At 41.4% G+C, this 17021-nt stretch overlaps 1 protein-coding gene across 2 annotated transcripts in view; it reads left to right on the plus strand.

The window, feature by feature from the left end:
• Positions 1-4292: 4292 nt before the first annotated feature.
• The window catches only part of LOC101429609 (monocarboxylate transporter 1), a 66662-nt gene continuing 53933 nt past the window's right edge, over positions 4293-17021 (plus strand). Inside the window, exon 1 of one of the 2 annotated variants that reach the window (XM_058303022.1) lies at positions 4293-4386. The gene's annotated coding sequence lies outside the window, so the exon portion shown is untranslated. Of the gene's footprint in view, positions 4660-17021 lie in introns of both variants that reach the window. The other variant, XM_004476562.3, reaches the window with a different exon arrangement.

Consider the following 17021-nt stretch of genomic DNA (forward strand, 5'->3'; position numbering starts at 1 on the left):
AGAGAAAATGAAACAGAGTGATCCAGAGATTGCCTCAGAAGACATGAAGAATTACTTTCATTTTTGGGTCTCTAGGAAAGACTCTGTGCCTGGCTCCTAACAGGCAGCACCATGGCACAAGCCATTTTCCCTGTATCATAAGGGAAGCCCTCGACAGTTCTTAACTTCTCTCTAAGTCCAGATCCTAAAAGGGTTAACAGAGAGGGCACCACCGTCCACCTGTTCCATGTTCCAAGTTTTCCTGGTAAAGATTCTCTTCTTTGAATAACTACAGTGAGAATAGCCACCTTCTTTAGGGAAGCCTTTACACCCTACACAGAGGGGTTTGGCCTCAATCTATGACCTCAAAAATACAACCATGGGAAGGAGATGTGGCTCAAGCATTTGGCGCCTGCCTACCACACAGGAGGCCCTGGGTTCATTTCCTGGTTTCTTCTAGAGAAGACCGACAACATGGCTCAACAAGATGACACAACAAGATGACGCAATGGGGAGTCACAAAAAGGAAACACAATGAAACACGGCAGGGAGCAGAGGTGGCTCAAATGATTGAGCGCTTCTCTCCCATATGGGTTCAGTTCCTGGTGTCTCCTAAAGAGAAGATGAACAGACGCAGAGAGCACACAACAAATGGACACAGAAAGCAGACAGCAAGCGCAAGCAAGGAGGGGCGTAAGAAATAAATAAAAATCTTAAAAAAAAAAAAAGACAACCGTAGCAGAGTATACTACAATAGGCATAGCATCTGAACTTGTGATTTGTATAAAAGGTAAGGGAGAAGGCCTCAATCTATTTGTAGCTCAGAAGTGGATTCAGAAACCTCTTACCTCATGTGGGAACAGATTTTGCAGGTATGGTGCCATGTGGGTGGGGCATCTTGGCAGAGTCAGATCCAAGGCTCTCTCAAGAGTCACCTCAGATTGGGTTCTTGTTCACCGGTGCCGCAGTATCAAGGTCCAGGTAGAAGAGCCAAGCCTGGCTCCCCAGGGAGGAGGACACAGAAAGCAAGTCATGATGCTCTTAAGAAGCCTCCTTTATGCATGCAGCCCTCCCCCAACTCACACCAGGCCGGCCACGCAGTCTTCAAGAGCTCTGACTGTTAGCTGCTGCATTTGAGTGAGGGCCATAAGGTCCAAGTTCTCATACTGAAAGTTCAGGAATATAAGTGCCAGGACACCCAGAACTTACTGGAATATATATGATCTTAGTATCAAGCTGTTGAGCTGAATGGATATACAAAATCTGGCATATACATGCAATGGACCATTACTCATAAAAAGAATGAAGTTCTGATATATGCAACTACGTGGATGAACCATGAGGACAACATGTTGCATGAAATGGGTCAGACACAAAGGGACAAATATCACATGATGTTACTTACATGAAATAACTAGAATATACAAATCACTGTCAGAAATTAGAATACAGGTTGCCCAGGTAGGAGTGGGAGGGGGAACAGGGAGTTAATGCTTGATTGGTACAAAGTTTCTTTTGGAGTGATGGAGATTTTGGTAATGGATGGTAGTGACCATAGCACATTACAAATGTATTTAACACCACTGAATTTTTTTGTGTGTGACATTTTTGTGTAATCTAAGTATGTTTTAAAAATAAAAAATACATTAAAAAAAACCTCACTGAATGGTACATGTGAAAGTGGTCAAATGATGCATTTACGTTTATACGTTTATACGCATATACGTTTAGAATAAAAATTTTTTAAGTCTATAGAAGTGTACAACAGTGAAACCTAATATAAACTATGGACTTCAGTGAATAACATAATTATAGTAATATTGTTTCATCAATTATAACAAAGGCACCACACTCATGCAACTAATACAAAACAGTAATAGGGAAAACTGTGTGTGGGGAGTGGTATATGGGAACTCTGTAATTACTGCATGATTTTTCTGTAAACCTATAACTGCTCTGATAAAAATTAGTGTTAAAAAAAAAATCAAGCAGCTGAAAAAACAAGGCCGACTCCTTGTGCATCTCCACCTGATTAAGCTTCCTAGAGACTCAAAGCTACCCAAAATCCAGAGAAGCAAGAGGAGTAGAGGGGGTTGGGGAGTAGTGCATGCAGCTTTTGGTTTCAAAGGCAGATTCTGATTCCATGGCCAACAGCTTCCACGGTTGTTTAGCTCTGTCAAGGGAAGAAGGCATAGTACAGGATCTTCCTAAATGAAAACGGCCTCCAAACCCTATGGCTTAGTTTCCTATGGTATTAATAGTTACGAATGACAATTTCTACTCATGTATTTCTGTTGAGAACTAAATGACGACTACTTCTTGGTGACCCTAGACAACTCTGACTATGTGACCTTGAGCAAGTTCCTTAATTTCTATCTCAGGTATCCCACCTGTAAAATGGGAATAATCATAGTACTTAGATCAGCATTTTTGTAAGGATTGAAAAATGAGTTACCATAAGTGCTTAAAACAATGCACGGCATATAAACACTCGGTAAATCTTAGTATCATCAAGTTGCCATTATTACTGTTATTACTGATCCCGGTCCCTCCGACTGCCTGGAGCACTCCTATTAAAGATAAAAATGAATGAACGTGCCAAGAAGAAAGAGAAGTCTGGTAAATATGGTGGACCAAGTCTGGAAGGAATGCTTGCTAGGGAAGATTCTAAACAGTGATATAGGTTAAAAAGAGCACAGGCCAAAAATGGTCCTTGCAGAGCCACGGAACAAGAGACAGGTTATATCAGACCACTGGACAGAGTTAGGGTGTGGGAAATGAACTGCCACAGATAAAGACCGCCTCAGGTGATCTGGTTGAAAACAAATCAAATTAGAGAATAAATAAGTCAAAAAAGGATATTTCCAGCTACCACATGTATTCCATATGGATTTTTTTTTTGCCACCGTTCAATTTTTTAAGCATTACTGTCAGTTTACCAAATTTAAAAAATTTTTTCCTGTTGTGCTTTTTAAATCAATTTTCAGACAATTATCAAGAAATAATGTAAATGTCCCACACTAGGGAGCTTGTTTAATGAATTACTGTAGAGCCATACTATCAAGCTATTGCAAATATAAAAAATATGTAGTAAACAGTACGTTTACAGTATGGTGTAATTCCTTGAAAAACATGTATTTATACATACGTGCACAAAAAGTTTTCCACAGACCTAAAGAAGTAAGGCAAATCCTCGGTCACCAAAATTACCAAATACACAGAAAAAACAGCAGTTGGAAAAGCTAATTTTTTACCTACTTGTCATGGTGAGCAAATATTTTTTGCCACCAATTTGTCTTCTACCCGTTTTTTACCAAATCATCTCCTGCCAACAGACAGCCAGAGAATCAACTGATTAGGATGTCAAACTGTAGGGACGAGGAGGTAGGACAGGCGGGTGAGATAAGTGAAAGCCTGGCTTTTACGACATACCCAGGCTCTGGAGACTGATTTCAAATGCTGGCCAATGGGGCGTCAGCAAAGTTACTCAACCTCTCTGAGCCTCAGGTTCCTTATTTGTAAAATGTTATTACTTCCTACTCCATAGGGTTGTGAGGGTTATAGAAACTTTATTCTGGTGAAATGTTTACCATATAGTCAATCCCCAAACTGTTAGTTACAAATATATCTTGGGCCAAACATTCAACGTCTATAAACGTTTGGCCTTTCTGCATTCTTATTTCTTCGTTTCCCACAGACACGCTCGACGCCATCGAGCCAGTCTCACCCCGCTCTTACCTGTTCCTCTTTCCCGCCTTCTGACTCAGTAATGCATCCCAGGCTCTGTGGTAAGTTAGTTCCTGAAACTCATCAAAAACTACCTAGGAGGTCGCTTCCATTCCTGTTGCCATTTCAGAGATGAGGAAACAGCCTGAAGGGTTTGAGCAACTTCCCCGAGGTCACTAAAATGAGATGGCAAGGTCGGGACGGGCAGTCTCACACTTCCGAGTCCACCACCCTCGCTCTTAACCGCAGGCCCCTCCGCCTTGCCCCGGGTCCGAGCGGCATCCGAGCCCAAGCCAACTCCTTCCTCTTCTGGGCTCTTTCCCGGCGACTCCGCTCAACATCGCCCCCCACCACTCGGAGTCAGGGCCCCCGAGCGCGCCCGTCCGTCCCGGACGGCTCTTCCCTTTTCTCCGCTAGAAGGTGAAGGGTGAGACCGTCGTTTCTGGCCGTGACGTGCGTAGGTCACCACGAGCTCCTCGGCCGCGAGGCGGAAGGGCGAGCCCCGTCAGTGATGCTCGGCCCAGCGCGGCCGGCCGGTTCGCGCCACACTGCGGGGGCGCCGCGCGCCGCCTCGCCCGGCGCGGGTCACGTGGCGGGGAGGGGGGCCCCGGCGCGCACGGGGGAGCGAGCCGGCGGGCGCGCGCCCCCGAGAACGTGTGGAGGCGCGGGTCGGCGTCCGCTGTATGTATGGGGAGGGGAGCGGGGAGGGGGGGGCGCGGCGCCCGGGAGCGCAGCCTCCGCCTCCAGTGCGCATGCTCGCGTCCCGGCGGGTTATAAGGCAGCCGCGCTCGCCCGGCCCGACAAAGTGTCTGCGACGTGGTCTGCCGGCCGCGTGGGGGCCGGGGCTGGCGAGCGAAGCCGCCGGCGGGCGACGTGACCGGGACGCAGGCCCCCGTGGAACTCTCGCTCGCGCCACCGCGTCACCACACAGCGCCGCGAGCCGCGCACATAACGGTTAGTTGGGGGAACGGCTCGTGGCGCCCGGCGCCGTCCCTGCGGTGCCCTCGCTGCCCGGCTGGGGTCGGAGGGAACCTCGGGTCCCGCGTCCCGCGAGGCGGGAGGCGGCCCGGCAGCCGGCCTCGTGGCCGCTGGCCGCCGCCGGGCGGGGGAGCGCCGCGGCCCGGGACGCGGTGCCGCTGAAGGGGACCTTGAGGCGCGGGGGAGCGGCGCTCTCCCGGCCGGGTCGCGGGCCCCGCGGGCACGTGCGGGCTGATGGCCCGGCCGAGGAGTTGGGTGGCGGTGCCCGGTGACCTTGGGGGCGTCGCTTCCCCGCCAGCGTTGAAGAGATGCTTCGATCTGGAGCAGGGACGCCGTGCGGCCGCTTCACGTGGTGCCTGCGGACTCTGGCGGCTCTCGGCGCCCAGGGAAGGGACTTGGGGCGGGAGTTATTTTGGACTCGTGGCACGTCCGTCCCAACCTTCTCGGCTGACCGATCCTGGTCCCACCTGGTAACTTGCTGACCTGGAGCTGCATTCCTCGCTGCTAAGGCGCGACTGCGGGATCTGGGTGGACTTGGTGAAGGGCCGGGGCAGCCGGCGGGCTCTCGGGACCGGGGCCGACGGGGTCTCTTTGTCATTCAGAGTCTGCGGCACGTCCGCCCCCGCGCCCGCCCGCGCTCGCGTTTAGGGTGGCGGTTTTGAGGGGGAATCCGAGGGACGGGGTTACGTTTATTTGGTTAGATGCATGCCTTTTGCTTCAAGTACACCTTTTTTCCTCCGCTCTGTGCCTTTTCACAGTTCATTTCTTCGTCGTGTCTTATTTACTAGCGGTTACCAAATCTAGTTGGTAATGATTCTAAAGCAGGAAATGTGTTACTACCTTAGTCCTTCGGTGCGTTTCCAGTTGTTGGTTATAAGGTCGGTGCCTGCTGATTACAAACTACTTTGTTTATCATAACGAGTTTTGAATTTCCCCTCCTAATTATTTCTGGCTTCAAACTCTGTACAAGTCAGTGCCCTGGGATAAACTTTTAATTGTGTGAGTTTGGGAGCGTGTGAGTAGGCATTAGGCTACATAAACTATTTTTTGGTGTCAGCTACCAGCCCAGTGAGGTGAAGCACAGACTATCTTCAGCTTTTTAGTTAGGCTTGAATAGTACCCATAAATCCAAGTCCCTGGGATAAATTTTGCCTTCAAATTTGCCATTCAAATGACCAAGAATTCAGTAGTTCTATCCCTTCAAACTGATAGTGGTTACTTAAATAAAAACATTAATTTATTGTGGGTTTGGAGGGATGCTGTTCTTTCACTGGATTGCGGTGACCCTTGTTAAATATGCAAGTCCATGGGCTGGGGAGCATTTTGCAAGATTTTTTTTTTAATAGTTGAAAAGGTTTAAAAGTTTAGTTTAAGCCCAACATAATAGGCTATAACATCCCTAAAGAGATTAAAAAGGGGGGGAAAAAGGGTACCACTGTAAGGGTAAAGCCAACTGATGTGTGGTTCAATAGTTTACATATCACTTGGCTTTCTAAATATTAGGGCATATAATATTAGCTCTGGAAAGAATCTTAATACCATCTACAGTTCTTTTGTTGTACACATAAACTGAGGCGGGAGGTGACTTGACTTAGGTCTGAAACCTTATACATTTTTATATTTTTTTCCCCAAACTTTTGTGCTTTTTAAATCAAATTAATTTTCAGACAATTAGTGGGTGACTGGGAACTTGACTGTCTTTGACTTAGGCTTCTTGTTTCATCAATATGGTAATCCTGAACTTTATCTAAAATTGCAGATATGGATAGATATTATCTGAAAATAGATTTTAAAAATGAGAACTTTCCCAACTTCTTATGTATTTCATTCCCATTGTATTTTTCAATTAACTTCATAATATGTATTCCTATGCAGGATTCAGGTCCTGTACATGCCTTCGTGGCAGTCTGTTTTTGTTGCGTGTGAGGGCTAGGAAATGGAACTTAGGTATGAGGAAAACTTAGTCCAAAAAGTTGTGAATTGTTGTATATGCAGCCGTTTGTTATTAACTACCAGGCATTACAAGACTTAGGATTCAGCAGTGAGCAACATTCAGCTGGTGCCCTCCCAGAATTTATAGTCTAGCTAGAAAACAGATACATATATCATTACCACAAGGAGTACTCTTGACAGACAAGTCATGAATGTTATGATAGGTGAAGTGCCCGTTCCTTGGGGAACAGATTCTATGTTGTGTAGGTGTGAGAAGGTTTTGGAAGCAATGTGGGTATTCCTTTCTAAAGACCTGAGACCTGAAAGATAAAGGACAGTGATGGTGAGTGATAAGAGCCTTCCAAACATGGGTCCAAACAGAGTGCACTGGAGGAACTGAAAGAATTTCCCCCAAGCATAATGAGGGGCCCCGAGAGCATGGGAAGAGGTGGAAATTAGAGAGGTAGACAATATCCAGATAATAGAGGGCCTTAAAAGTCATTTAAAAGGATTAGGGATGGATTCAGTTTTTAAAAAAGCAAAAACTTATTTTAAAGCTGATGAAAAGCAATTAAAGGGTGTTAAGTGGGACTGCACTGATTAGTTTGTATTTTAGGAACATCATTCTGGATTTAAGTATGGAGAATGGTTTGTAAGGAGGAAACTAGGAAGGACACAATTGTGGTGTGAGACCAGGACAAAATGGACAGTTGTAAGGAGGAAGAGAAAGAGGGACCAGGATTTGGTGGTAGATCGAATGTGGGAGACTGGGGAAGTCAGAGGACTTAAGGATATGTCCCAGGTTTATGGCTTGAGCAAATGAGTTTATTAGGTAGTACGGTCTCCATTTAATCTGTGGACAACCTAAGAGGTTGTATGACTAGCCCAGGGCTGTTCATTTTTTAAGTTTTGAGACCAAATTCAAGCCCAAGTGATATTGATGATTTTCTTATTTTGTCTTTTCTGAACAATTTATTGTGGAAAATTTCAAGTGCAAACAGTTGAGCGTCCCTTTTGTTTCATCTGTACCTTTATGTACTTCCCCTAATCCCTTCTGTTTTGTGAAGCAAATCCCAGGTATTTCATCTGTGACTATTTTAGTATGTATCTCTAAAAGACACAGCTCTTAAAAAATCATAACCACAATACCATTATACCACCTTTAAACATTAACATCACCAAATATCCAGCTAGTATTCAGATTTTCCTAAATTATTTATAATTGATTGATTTGGGATCCAAACAAGGTCACACATTACATTTGGTTGGTGTCTCTCTTAAGTCTTTTTAATGTACAGGGTCCCCTGTTCTCTTTTTCCTTGTAATTTATTTGTTGAAGGAGCCAAGTCATTTTTCCTACACTTTCATTCATTTTGGATTTTGCTCATTGTGTCTCTCTGGTAGTTATAATATGTCCTAGTGTAAAATACCCCTCTTTACCTTGAATTTCCTGTTAATTGGTAGCTAGATTTGAAGACTTTTATCAAGCATAGTTCAGTTCAGGTTTGATTTTGGAGAGGGGGAGGGAAAGTGTAATTTCATAGGTGGCAATATGTATTTCCATCAGGAGGCCTATGATGTTTGATTGACCCTCTTTCTGCAAAATTAATGGCTTAGGTCCATTATTAGGAGTGTGCAAATGGCAGTAATTTAATTCTGCCTTTAATTCTACCATTCCTTCTTAATTTATTGGGTAAAATTCCTCAGTAGTATAGAAATACAGTTTGAATAGGAAGGGCAAATTAAGGTTTGTATGTTTTAATGCAACATAATATATAATTGAGAACTATCTTTTTGGAGAATTATTTGAATGTATAAAAGTACTTTATCATTGAAAACCACTATTTTAGGTTGTTAAAATGTGTTCAGCACAAGATGCTAACTTTTAAAATGGCATTTAATATTTGGAATATTTAGAAATAGTGTTCTTACATTGCTCTTCTCTGCTCTTTTTTGGAGAGTTCATCTGTTTTCAGAGCTTTTGGGGGAATTTCTTGTAGAATGACTTCAAATCTAAACCACTGTCCATAACCGTATTCTAAGTTTTAAGTTCCTTGAAGCCAGTGGTTGGCTATTCTTATTGATCATCTGCTTTTCCATTTTCCTCTTGGGCATTTAAAACTTAACATGTTGCTTAAAGCCTATTATTTTCTGCCTGTTTTCAACTTTCCTTCATCCTCCATACCTTCTTTTTCCTTCTGACTCTTTTCATTCTTCCGAGTGGTCAGGCTTAAAGTCTGAGTCATTTTAATACTTCCTTCACCTGGATCTCCTGCCATATTATTTCCAGTTAGGTGGCAAACCCTTGTACCCTTTGATATCCTTTGTGTCCGTCTGTTTTTCCTTCTTGTTTACTGCTACCTAGTTTAGGCTGCTACCACAGTTAGGGTAGTGGCCTATTCCTTTTATGAAACATTCCTAACCCCCTACTCCAATCCATTCTACATTGTGCTGCCAGTTCCTAATCATGTCGTTTATCAAAAACTTTGTGGCTTTCCAGTAGCTACCAAATTAACACCTAGATAGAATTAAGTCTTCTGTAATATATGCCACCAAGTTACCTTTTTAAGTTCTATGTTACTCTTCCTTTAATTTACCCTGACAAATTGGAATTTCCCTCGCTTTCTTCCCTGTAATTTTTTTTTCTTTTTAGTCACAGGAGATTTTACAGTGGATCTGTATGGTAGAAAGACCAGTATAAGTGACACATTTGAGCCCTTTGGTCATGCAGAGAAGTGATTAAAACAGCAGTGACCATTATGGAATTTTTAGTTGTTCTTGTGGAGACAAGGTACACACAATGCCAGGATGAGTTCACATCTACCACAGCAGTGAGACTGGTTACAAGAACTGGGCCACTGAGGGGTACTGCTGACCATTTATGCAGAAGCATCAGGATTTAGCTCTCTTGGTTGACCCCAGCACTCTTTTGCTAATCACAATTCGTAATATTGTTAAATCTGATTTGATTACAATTATTTAGCTTTTGTAAAGGAGAAATTCTTAAAAGTGCACTGACATATTTGGTCATTGGTTGAAAAATGTTTTCTCTGTGATTTTGCTTTTATCATTTGTATAAATCTTCTGAAGGTTATTGAATGAATGAAAGCATGGTGACACCTCTTTGGTGTATTAGAATATTTTGGAGTATAACAGGTCTTTGCAAGTTGCCTTGCTAAGTTCTGAGAGCCAAAGCTAACATTTTACTTTATCTTTCTTTTCCATTTGTCTATCAGGGCCTTCTAACTTGGAATCTGTAAATCAATCTCCCAAGGCAGATGGAATTTAGGGGATCTGTGAACTTGGTTGGGGAAAAAGAATTGTGTCTTTATTTTCATTAACCTCTAAAATTTGGAATTTCTTTCAACTGTGAATGTAGGCAACAGACCATAGTAGTATTATTGGTATCTGTGGGTTTAGCACCAGTTGAAATCACAGGCATTTTCATATACTGTAGTTATTGCTGTCATCTTGAAATTGTTTATGCTTCTCACTACTTCAAAATTACTCCATCTAGGGACATGGAGAATGAGAAAGTCATGAGACTCACTTCTCTCCCAGAAAAATAGCTTGAGGACAAGCAGAAATGGCCTGAAAAAATTGTTTTAGAGTTTAGGTCACCAGAGGAAGACTGGCCACCACCCAGAAGAGAGAGGGGCAAAGGAAAAGACTCTCGAAGGAAAACTCAGTCAGTAAAAGCTACAGCTGCAGTTGTTGGTGCCCATCCCCTCCACCTTGGAGAAGGACAGCTTTGAATGCTCCGGTCTCTGGCCTGGCAGCCACTGACAGAGGGGACCATAGGGATCCACCTCACCAGGAAACAGGAGAGAGAGGGACAACCTAAGATTGATCCAGCTTTTGGCTCACAAATCTGGTCTGTTGTGTCCCACTAGCTCTTCCAGACTGGGTAGGGCCGTGCTATTGTTTGCCCTGGGAGGTGGCACAGGACTGAAAGATCGAACTCACAGACACCCTCCCTTATTGACTGGGACTGGTTGTTGAGGACGCAGTGGGCAGTGGAATTATTTCCTACCAGGGAAAAGGGGGGGCTGCTGGCAAAGTTGTAGAACGGCCTCTGAGAAAGTTTGATTTGTGGAGCTCTGAATAGCCTTGAGGCAGGAACCTGTGCCACATTGTTGCAGCTGGTGTTGCAGTGAACACAGTCCAACCAGTATTTGAACTGAGAGGTCTGTGGAAGGGCGCTTTCTGCTGGCAGACCAAGAAAGTGCTGTATGAGGAAAATAAACGTAAATAAGCTTTTTCAGGCCTTTACAGCCTCATCTCCAAGGCCCTTGGAAGCGGGCTGCAATCCATTACTGACCCATGGTCCAGACTTGAGCAAAAAAACAGTGATAAATAAAGGATATTAAAGGACACTAGGTGAGTGCAAAGAAGAATTTGAAAATCCGAGTAGAAAAATAACAGAGCTTAAGGGAATAAAAGACACAAAGGTGAGATCAGAAACTTTAGAAGCATACAGAAGCAGACTTGAAGTGATAGAATAAAGATGTGATGCAGAAGACAGAATAGTTGAAATTGAAGAGAGAAAAGAATGGAAAAATTGAGCAGGGGCTCAGGGAGTTAAAAGATAACACAGAGCACAACAACATATGTGCTGTGGTAGTTTCAGAAGGAAAAGAGAAGGGAAAAGGGTCAGAAAGAGTATTTGAGGAAATAGTGGCTAAAATTTCCTAACTCACTTGAAAGAAATGAATTTGAGAAAGCTTTGTGGGCACTTGAGAAGAACGTATAACCTGCTGATTTGGGATGTAACATTCTTTATATGTCTGTTAGGTCTAAGTGGTTTAACATATTGTTCAGTTTCTCTGTTTCCTTGTTGATCTTCTGCCTAATGATGTGAGTGGTGTGTTGATGTCGCCATCTGCTATTGTAGAGAAATCTGTTTCTCCTTTAAGTTTTGCCAGAGTTTGCCTCATGTATTTTGGGGCACAATAGTCAGGTGCATAGATATTTATGACTGTTACTCCTTCCTGGTAGAATGTCCCTTTTGTTAATATATAATGACTCTCAGAATCTCATAACTTTTTTACATTTAAAGTTTGTTTGGTCTAATATCAGTATAGTGATCCTTGCTCTTTTTTTTTTTTTTTTTTTTGATTACTGTTCTGCATGGAATATCTTTTTACAACATTTCACTTTCAGCTGATTTGTATCCCTGGATCTTAAATTGAGTTCCTTGTAGACAGCATATGGATGACTCATGTTTTCTTATCCATTCTTTCAGTCTGTCTTTTGATTGGGGAGTTTAATCCATTCACATTTAATGATATTACTGTAAACGCATTGTTTGCTTCCACCATTTTATTCTTTGGCTTTCATGTCATATATTATTTCTGTCTTTTTACTCTTTTGGTTATTCTTTCTTATATTCTTCCCTTCTACACTCTACTCCAAGCCTCTGTCTCCTTTTTCTTTCTGACTATAAGGCTCCTTCTAATGCTTTCTGCAAAGCTGGATTCTTTGTTACAAATTCTTAGTTGGTTTATTTGTGAATATTTTAAACTCCCCTTCATATTTGAAAGACAGTTTTGCTGGATAAAGAGTGCTTGGCTGGCAATATTTGACATTCCCAGTAGTATGTGTCTTAGAGTAGGTATACGTATAAAGAATGCTGCATCCCAGATCAGCAGGTTTTACGTTCTTTTCAAGTGCTCATGGATCTTTCTCAAGTATAAACCACATGTTAGTTCACAAAGTTGATCTCAATGAAAATAAAAAGATTGAAATTATACAAAGCACCTTTTCCTATCATAATGGAATGAAGCTGGAAATCAGTAATAAATGGGAAAGGGGGAAATTCACAAATGTATGGAGGCTGAACAACACAGCCCTAAACAATCAGTGGGTCAAAGAATTTGTAAGAGAAATTAGTCAACAACACAACTTATCAAAACTTATGAGATACAGCAGAGGCAGTGCTGAGAGGGAAATTGATAGCCCTAAACACCTATATTAAAAAAGAGGGAATAGATGTGGCTCAAGCAGTTGAGCACCCGGGTTCTGTTCCTGGTGCCTCCTAAAGAAGAGAAAACAATGAGAGAGAGAGAAAAAGGCAGACAATGAGCAAAATACAATGAGGAAAATAAAAAAAAGGAACAGGGAGTGGATGTGGCTTAAGCACTTGAGTGCCTGCCTCCCACATGGGAGGTCCCACGTTTGGTTCCAGATGCCTCCTGAAAAAAACAGACACAGTGAGCAGACGAGAAGTGGACACGATAAGCATAAACAATGAGCAAACAGATGAGGGAGCAATGAGGAGGAGGGATATATTTTTTAATTTAAAAAAAAGAGCTAAAATCAAAGCTCAGACACCTGGAGGAACTAGAAAAAGAATAGCAACTCAATCCCAAAGCAAGCAGAAGAAAGGAAATAATAAAGATTAGAGCAGAAATAAATGAAATGGAGAAAAAAAATTAGGGAAAATCAATAAAACGAAAATCTGATCCTTTGAGAAGATCAGTAAAATTAGCAAACCCTTAGCCAGACTAACAAAGAAAGAGAAAAGATGCAAATCAAAATGGAAAGGGGCGTGTTACAACTGACCCCAAGAAATGAATCATAAAAGGATATTATGAGAACCTTTTGTGTCAAAAAATTTGACAACCAGGTGAAATGGACACATTTCTAGAATGTACAAACAACCTACATTGACTCTACAAGAAATACAAGAACTCAGCAAACCAATTATATTTATAGTGATTGACTCAGTTGTCAAAAATCCCCTCCCCCCCCCCAAAAAAAGAGACCATATTAAAAGAATTAGACACCACAACAAGTGGGATTTAGTCCTGATATGCATATGCAGGGATGGTTCAATTCCACATTGATCAGTGTAATAGAATCGAGAGTCCATAAATAGACATTCACCCCTGCGGTCAGCTGTTTTTTTATACACCTACCAAGTCCACGTTACTGAGACAAAACAGTCTCTTCAACAAATGGTGCAGGGAGAACTGGATATCCATAACCAAAGGAATGAAAGAGGACCCCTATCTCACTCCCTATGCATAATTTAGCTCAAAATTGACCAAAGACCTAAATATAAAAGCTAGGACCATAAACCTACTAGAAGAAATGTAGGGAAACATCTTCAAGATCTTGTGGTAAGTGGTGGTTTCTTGGACGTTATACCTCCAAAGCACAAGCAACAAAAGAAAAATAGATAAACAGGACCTCCTCAAAATTAAACACTTTTGCACTCAAAAGACTTTGTCAAGAGTGTGAAAAGGCAGCTGACTCAATGGGAGAAAATATTTGGAAATCATATATCTGATATGTAGAGATGCTTCAAGTCACCATAAAAAGACAAAACTCAATTTAAAAACGGGCAAAAGACTTGAATTTCCAAAGAAGAAATACAAATGGTGAAAAAATACATGAAAAAAATGTTCAACATCACCATTGATTAGGGAAATGCAAATCAAAGCAACAATGAGATATCATTTCACACCTATTAGAATGGCCACTATTAAAAAGACAGAACTACAAGTGTTGGAGAGGATGTGGAGAGAGAGGAATGCTTATTCACTGTGGGTGGGAATGTAGAATGGTATGGCCACTGTGGCAGATTGTTTGGTAGTTCCCAAAGAAGTTGAATATAGATTTTCTATGTGACCCGACAATGCCACTACTAGGTTTATATCCAGAAGAACTGAGAGCAGTGACATGAGCAGACATCTGTACACAGATGTTCACAGTGGCCACAATTCACAACTGCCAAGAGATGGAAACAACCCAGTTGTCCACCAGTGAATGGATAAACAAATTGTGGTGTACACCTATGATGGAATATTATGCAGCTATGCGAAATGAATTTGTGAAGCGTATGATAGTATGGATGAACTTGGAGGACATTATGTTGAGTGAAACAAACCAGGCACAAAATAACAAATACTGTGACTGTGGCATTCTGAACTAAAACTATATTTTCCAAACTCATGGAGTTAATAACTTGAATATGGGTTGCCAGAAAAGCACCATATGGCTAGTAGTGTATAATAATATGTTAATAATCTTCCATTAAGGGTTAAAAGAAAAGGAAATATACTAAGTGAAAGAAAGTAGACAAAAACTACCACATATTTTTTTACTCCATTATATTATGTTATGTTATATATAAAATAAATACAAATATATTAGAAACAATAGCAGCTATGTATGGCAGGGGAAGCATAGACTGAGGTGATTTTCAAGAGGTACAGCTTTTTTTGCTTGTTTATTTTTGGAATAATGAAAATCTTATACTAACTGAAGTGATGAATGCACAACTATTAATTATACCAAAAATCATTGATTGTACACTTTGGATGGAGTGTATGATTTATTTTAAAATTAATTTAAAAATTACTGTGGTTATTAGACCCATTGGTAGATCATACTTAATATATTATTTTTAAGAGTATATTATCATATTCCATTAAAAATATTTTGACAATTATACCTTTGTGTTTTATTTTAGTTAAGTGCATGAGATAAATAGCATTCTGACAAGGGCACCATATATTTTACCGACATCCCCATTTATAAATGAGCTGTTACTATTTGTTACAATCCACTCTATACATTTCCATACTTTTACAGTAAAGCTAATTAAAACTTCTACATATGTTAAACATCGGTAGTCCATCTCAGTCCTCCTCTTGTCTCCTTTAAGAATCCACCACCTGTCCACCAGGTCTTGAAGATGATTTCTTGCAATCTCTTTTAGAAGTTTTATGGTTCTTTTATTTTTAGGTTTTTGTTGCATTTTGAGTTAATTTTTGGATAGGATGTGAGATAGGGGTCCTCTTTCCTTCTTTTAGCTATGGATATTCAGTTCTTTCAGCACCATCTGTTGAATAGATTGTTCTGCCCGAGCTGGGAGTTGGGTTTGACAAGCTAGTCAAAAATCACTTGACCATACATGTGAATGTCTGTTTTTGAACCATCAGTTTGGTCCCATTGGTCTATGTGTCTGTCTTTATGCCAGTAACTTTTTGTTTTCACCACTGTAGCTAGGTAATGGGATTTAAAGTCTGGAGATGAGGGTGTGCTTTTCCTTTTTAAAATGTTTCTGGCTATTCAGGACCCCTTACCCTTCCAAATAAATTTGATAGTTGTGTTTTCAAATTTTAAAAAAATTCTGATGGAATTTTTATTGGGATTACATTGAATCTGTATATCAATTTGAGTAGAATTGACATCTTAATGATATTTAGTCTTCCAATGTGTGACCATAGAATGTTCTTCCAGTTATTTAGGCCTTTTTTGATTTCTTTTAACATTGAGCTGCAGTTTTCTGAATACAAGTGGTTTACATCATTGAGTTTATTCCTGACTTTTTTAGTTTTATCTGTCATTTTATTTTCACTACTCTTTTGACACTTTTAGTTACTTTTATTGATATAATCTTCATTTCTAGACTCTCTTCCAGGCCTCTCTCTCCTGTCTTCTCAGGCCCTAGCACATCCTTTAGTATTTCCTGAAAATCTGGTCTTTTGGTTAGAAATTCTCTCAGTTTCTGTTTATCTGTGAATATTCTAGTCTCGCCCTCATTTTTGAAAGGCAGTCTTGCCGAATATAAGATTCTTGGCTGAAAGTTTTTCTCTTGTAATATCTTAAATATATCAGACCACTTTCTTGCCTCCATGGTTTCTGGTGAGAAATCAGCACTTAATCTTGTTGGGTATCCCTTATGTGTTTTGCATTGTCTTTGGCATTTGACATTCTGATTAGTGTGTGTCTCAGAGTTGGTCTAATCAAAATTTTTCTGGGAGTACATGTATTTCTTGGACATGGATATCTATATCCTTAAACAGTGTTGGGACATTTTCTCCCATTATTTCTTCAAATAATCCTTCTGCCCCTTTTCCCTTCTCTTCTCCTTTTGGGACACCCATAACATATATGTTGGCATGTCTTTTTCTGTCGTTTAGTTCCCTGAGACCGTGTTCAATTTCTCCATTCTTCATCTGTTCTTTTGTATGTTCATGTTCAGAGACCACTTTTTCAAGCTCACCAGTCCTTCTGCCTTCTCAAATCTGCTATTACATGATTCCAGTGTTTTTTAAATTTCCAATTCCACAGAATAGCTCCTGGGGCAGCTTGTGCTCTTCCCTTTCAGAGGTGGGGTTGAAGCCTAGGTTAGGGCTGCAGGCCAATGTGGGTAAAAGAAACCAGTTCTTACTGTCACTGTGATTTCAACCCGCCCTGCTTCCCCTCCGGCTGGGGGTGGAGTAAAAATGGCAGCTATGGCCTTTTTCGAACTTGGGCAGATTCACTCCCCAGCTGTTCCTAGGGTTACACCTTAGCCAACAAAGTACACTAATCAGTAGCCCAAATCTGTGAATCTGCCCAAGTTGGAAAGAGGCTGTTTTTGGAAGTGGAGCTTTCAATTCCAGACGTGG

This window comes from Dasypus novemcinctus, chromosome 9, assembly GCF_030445035.2.
Source record: "Dasypus novemcinctus isolate mDasNov1 chromosome 9, mDasNov1.1.hap2, whole genome shotgun sequence".
NCBI lineage: Eukaryota > Metazoa > Chordata > Mammalia > Cingulata > Dasypodidae > Dasypus > Dasypus novemcinctus.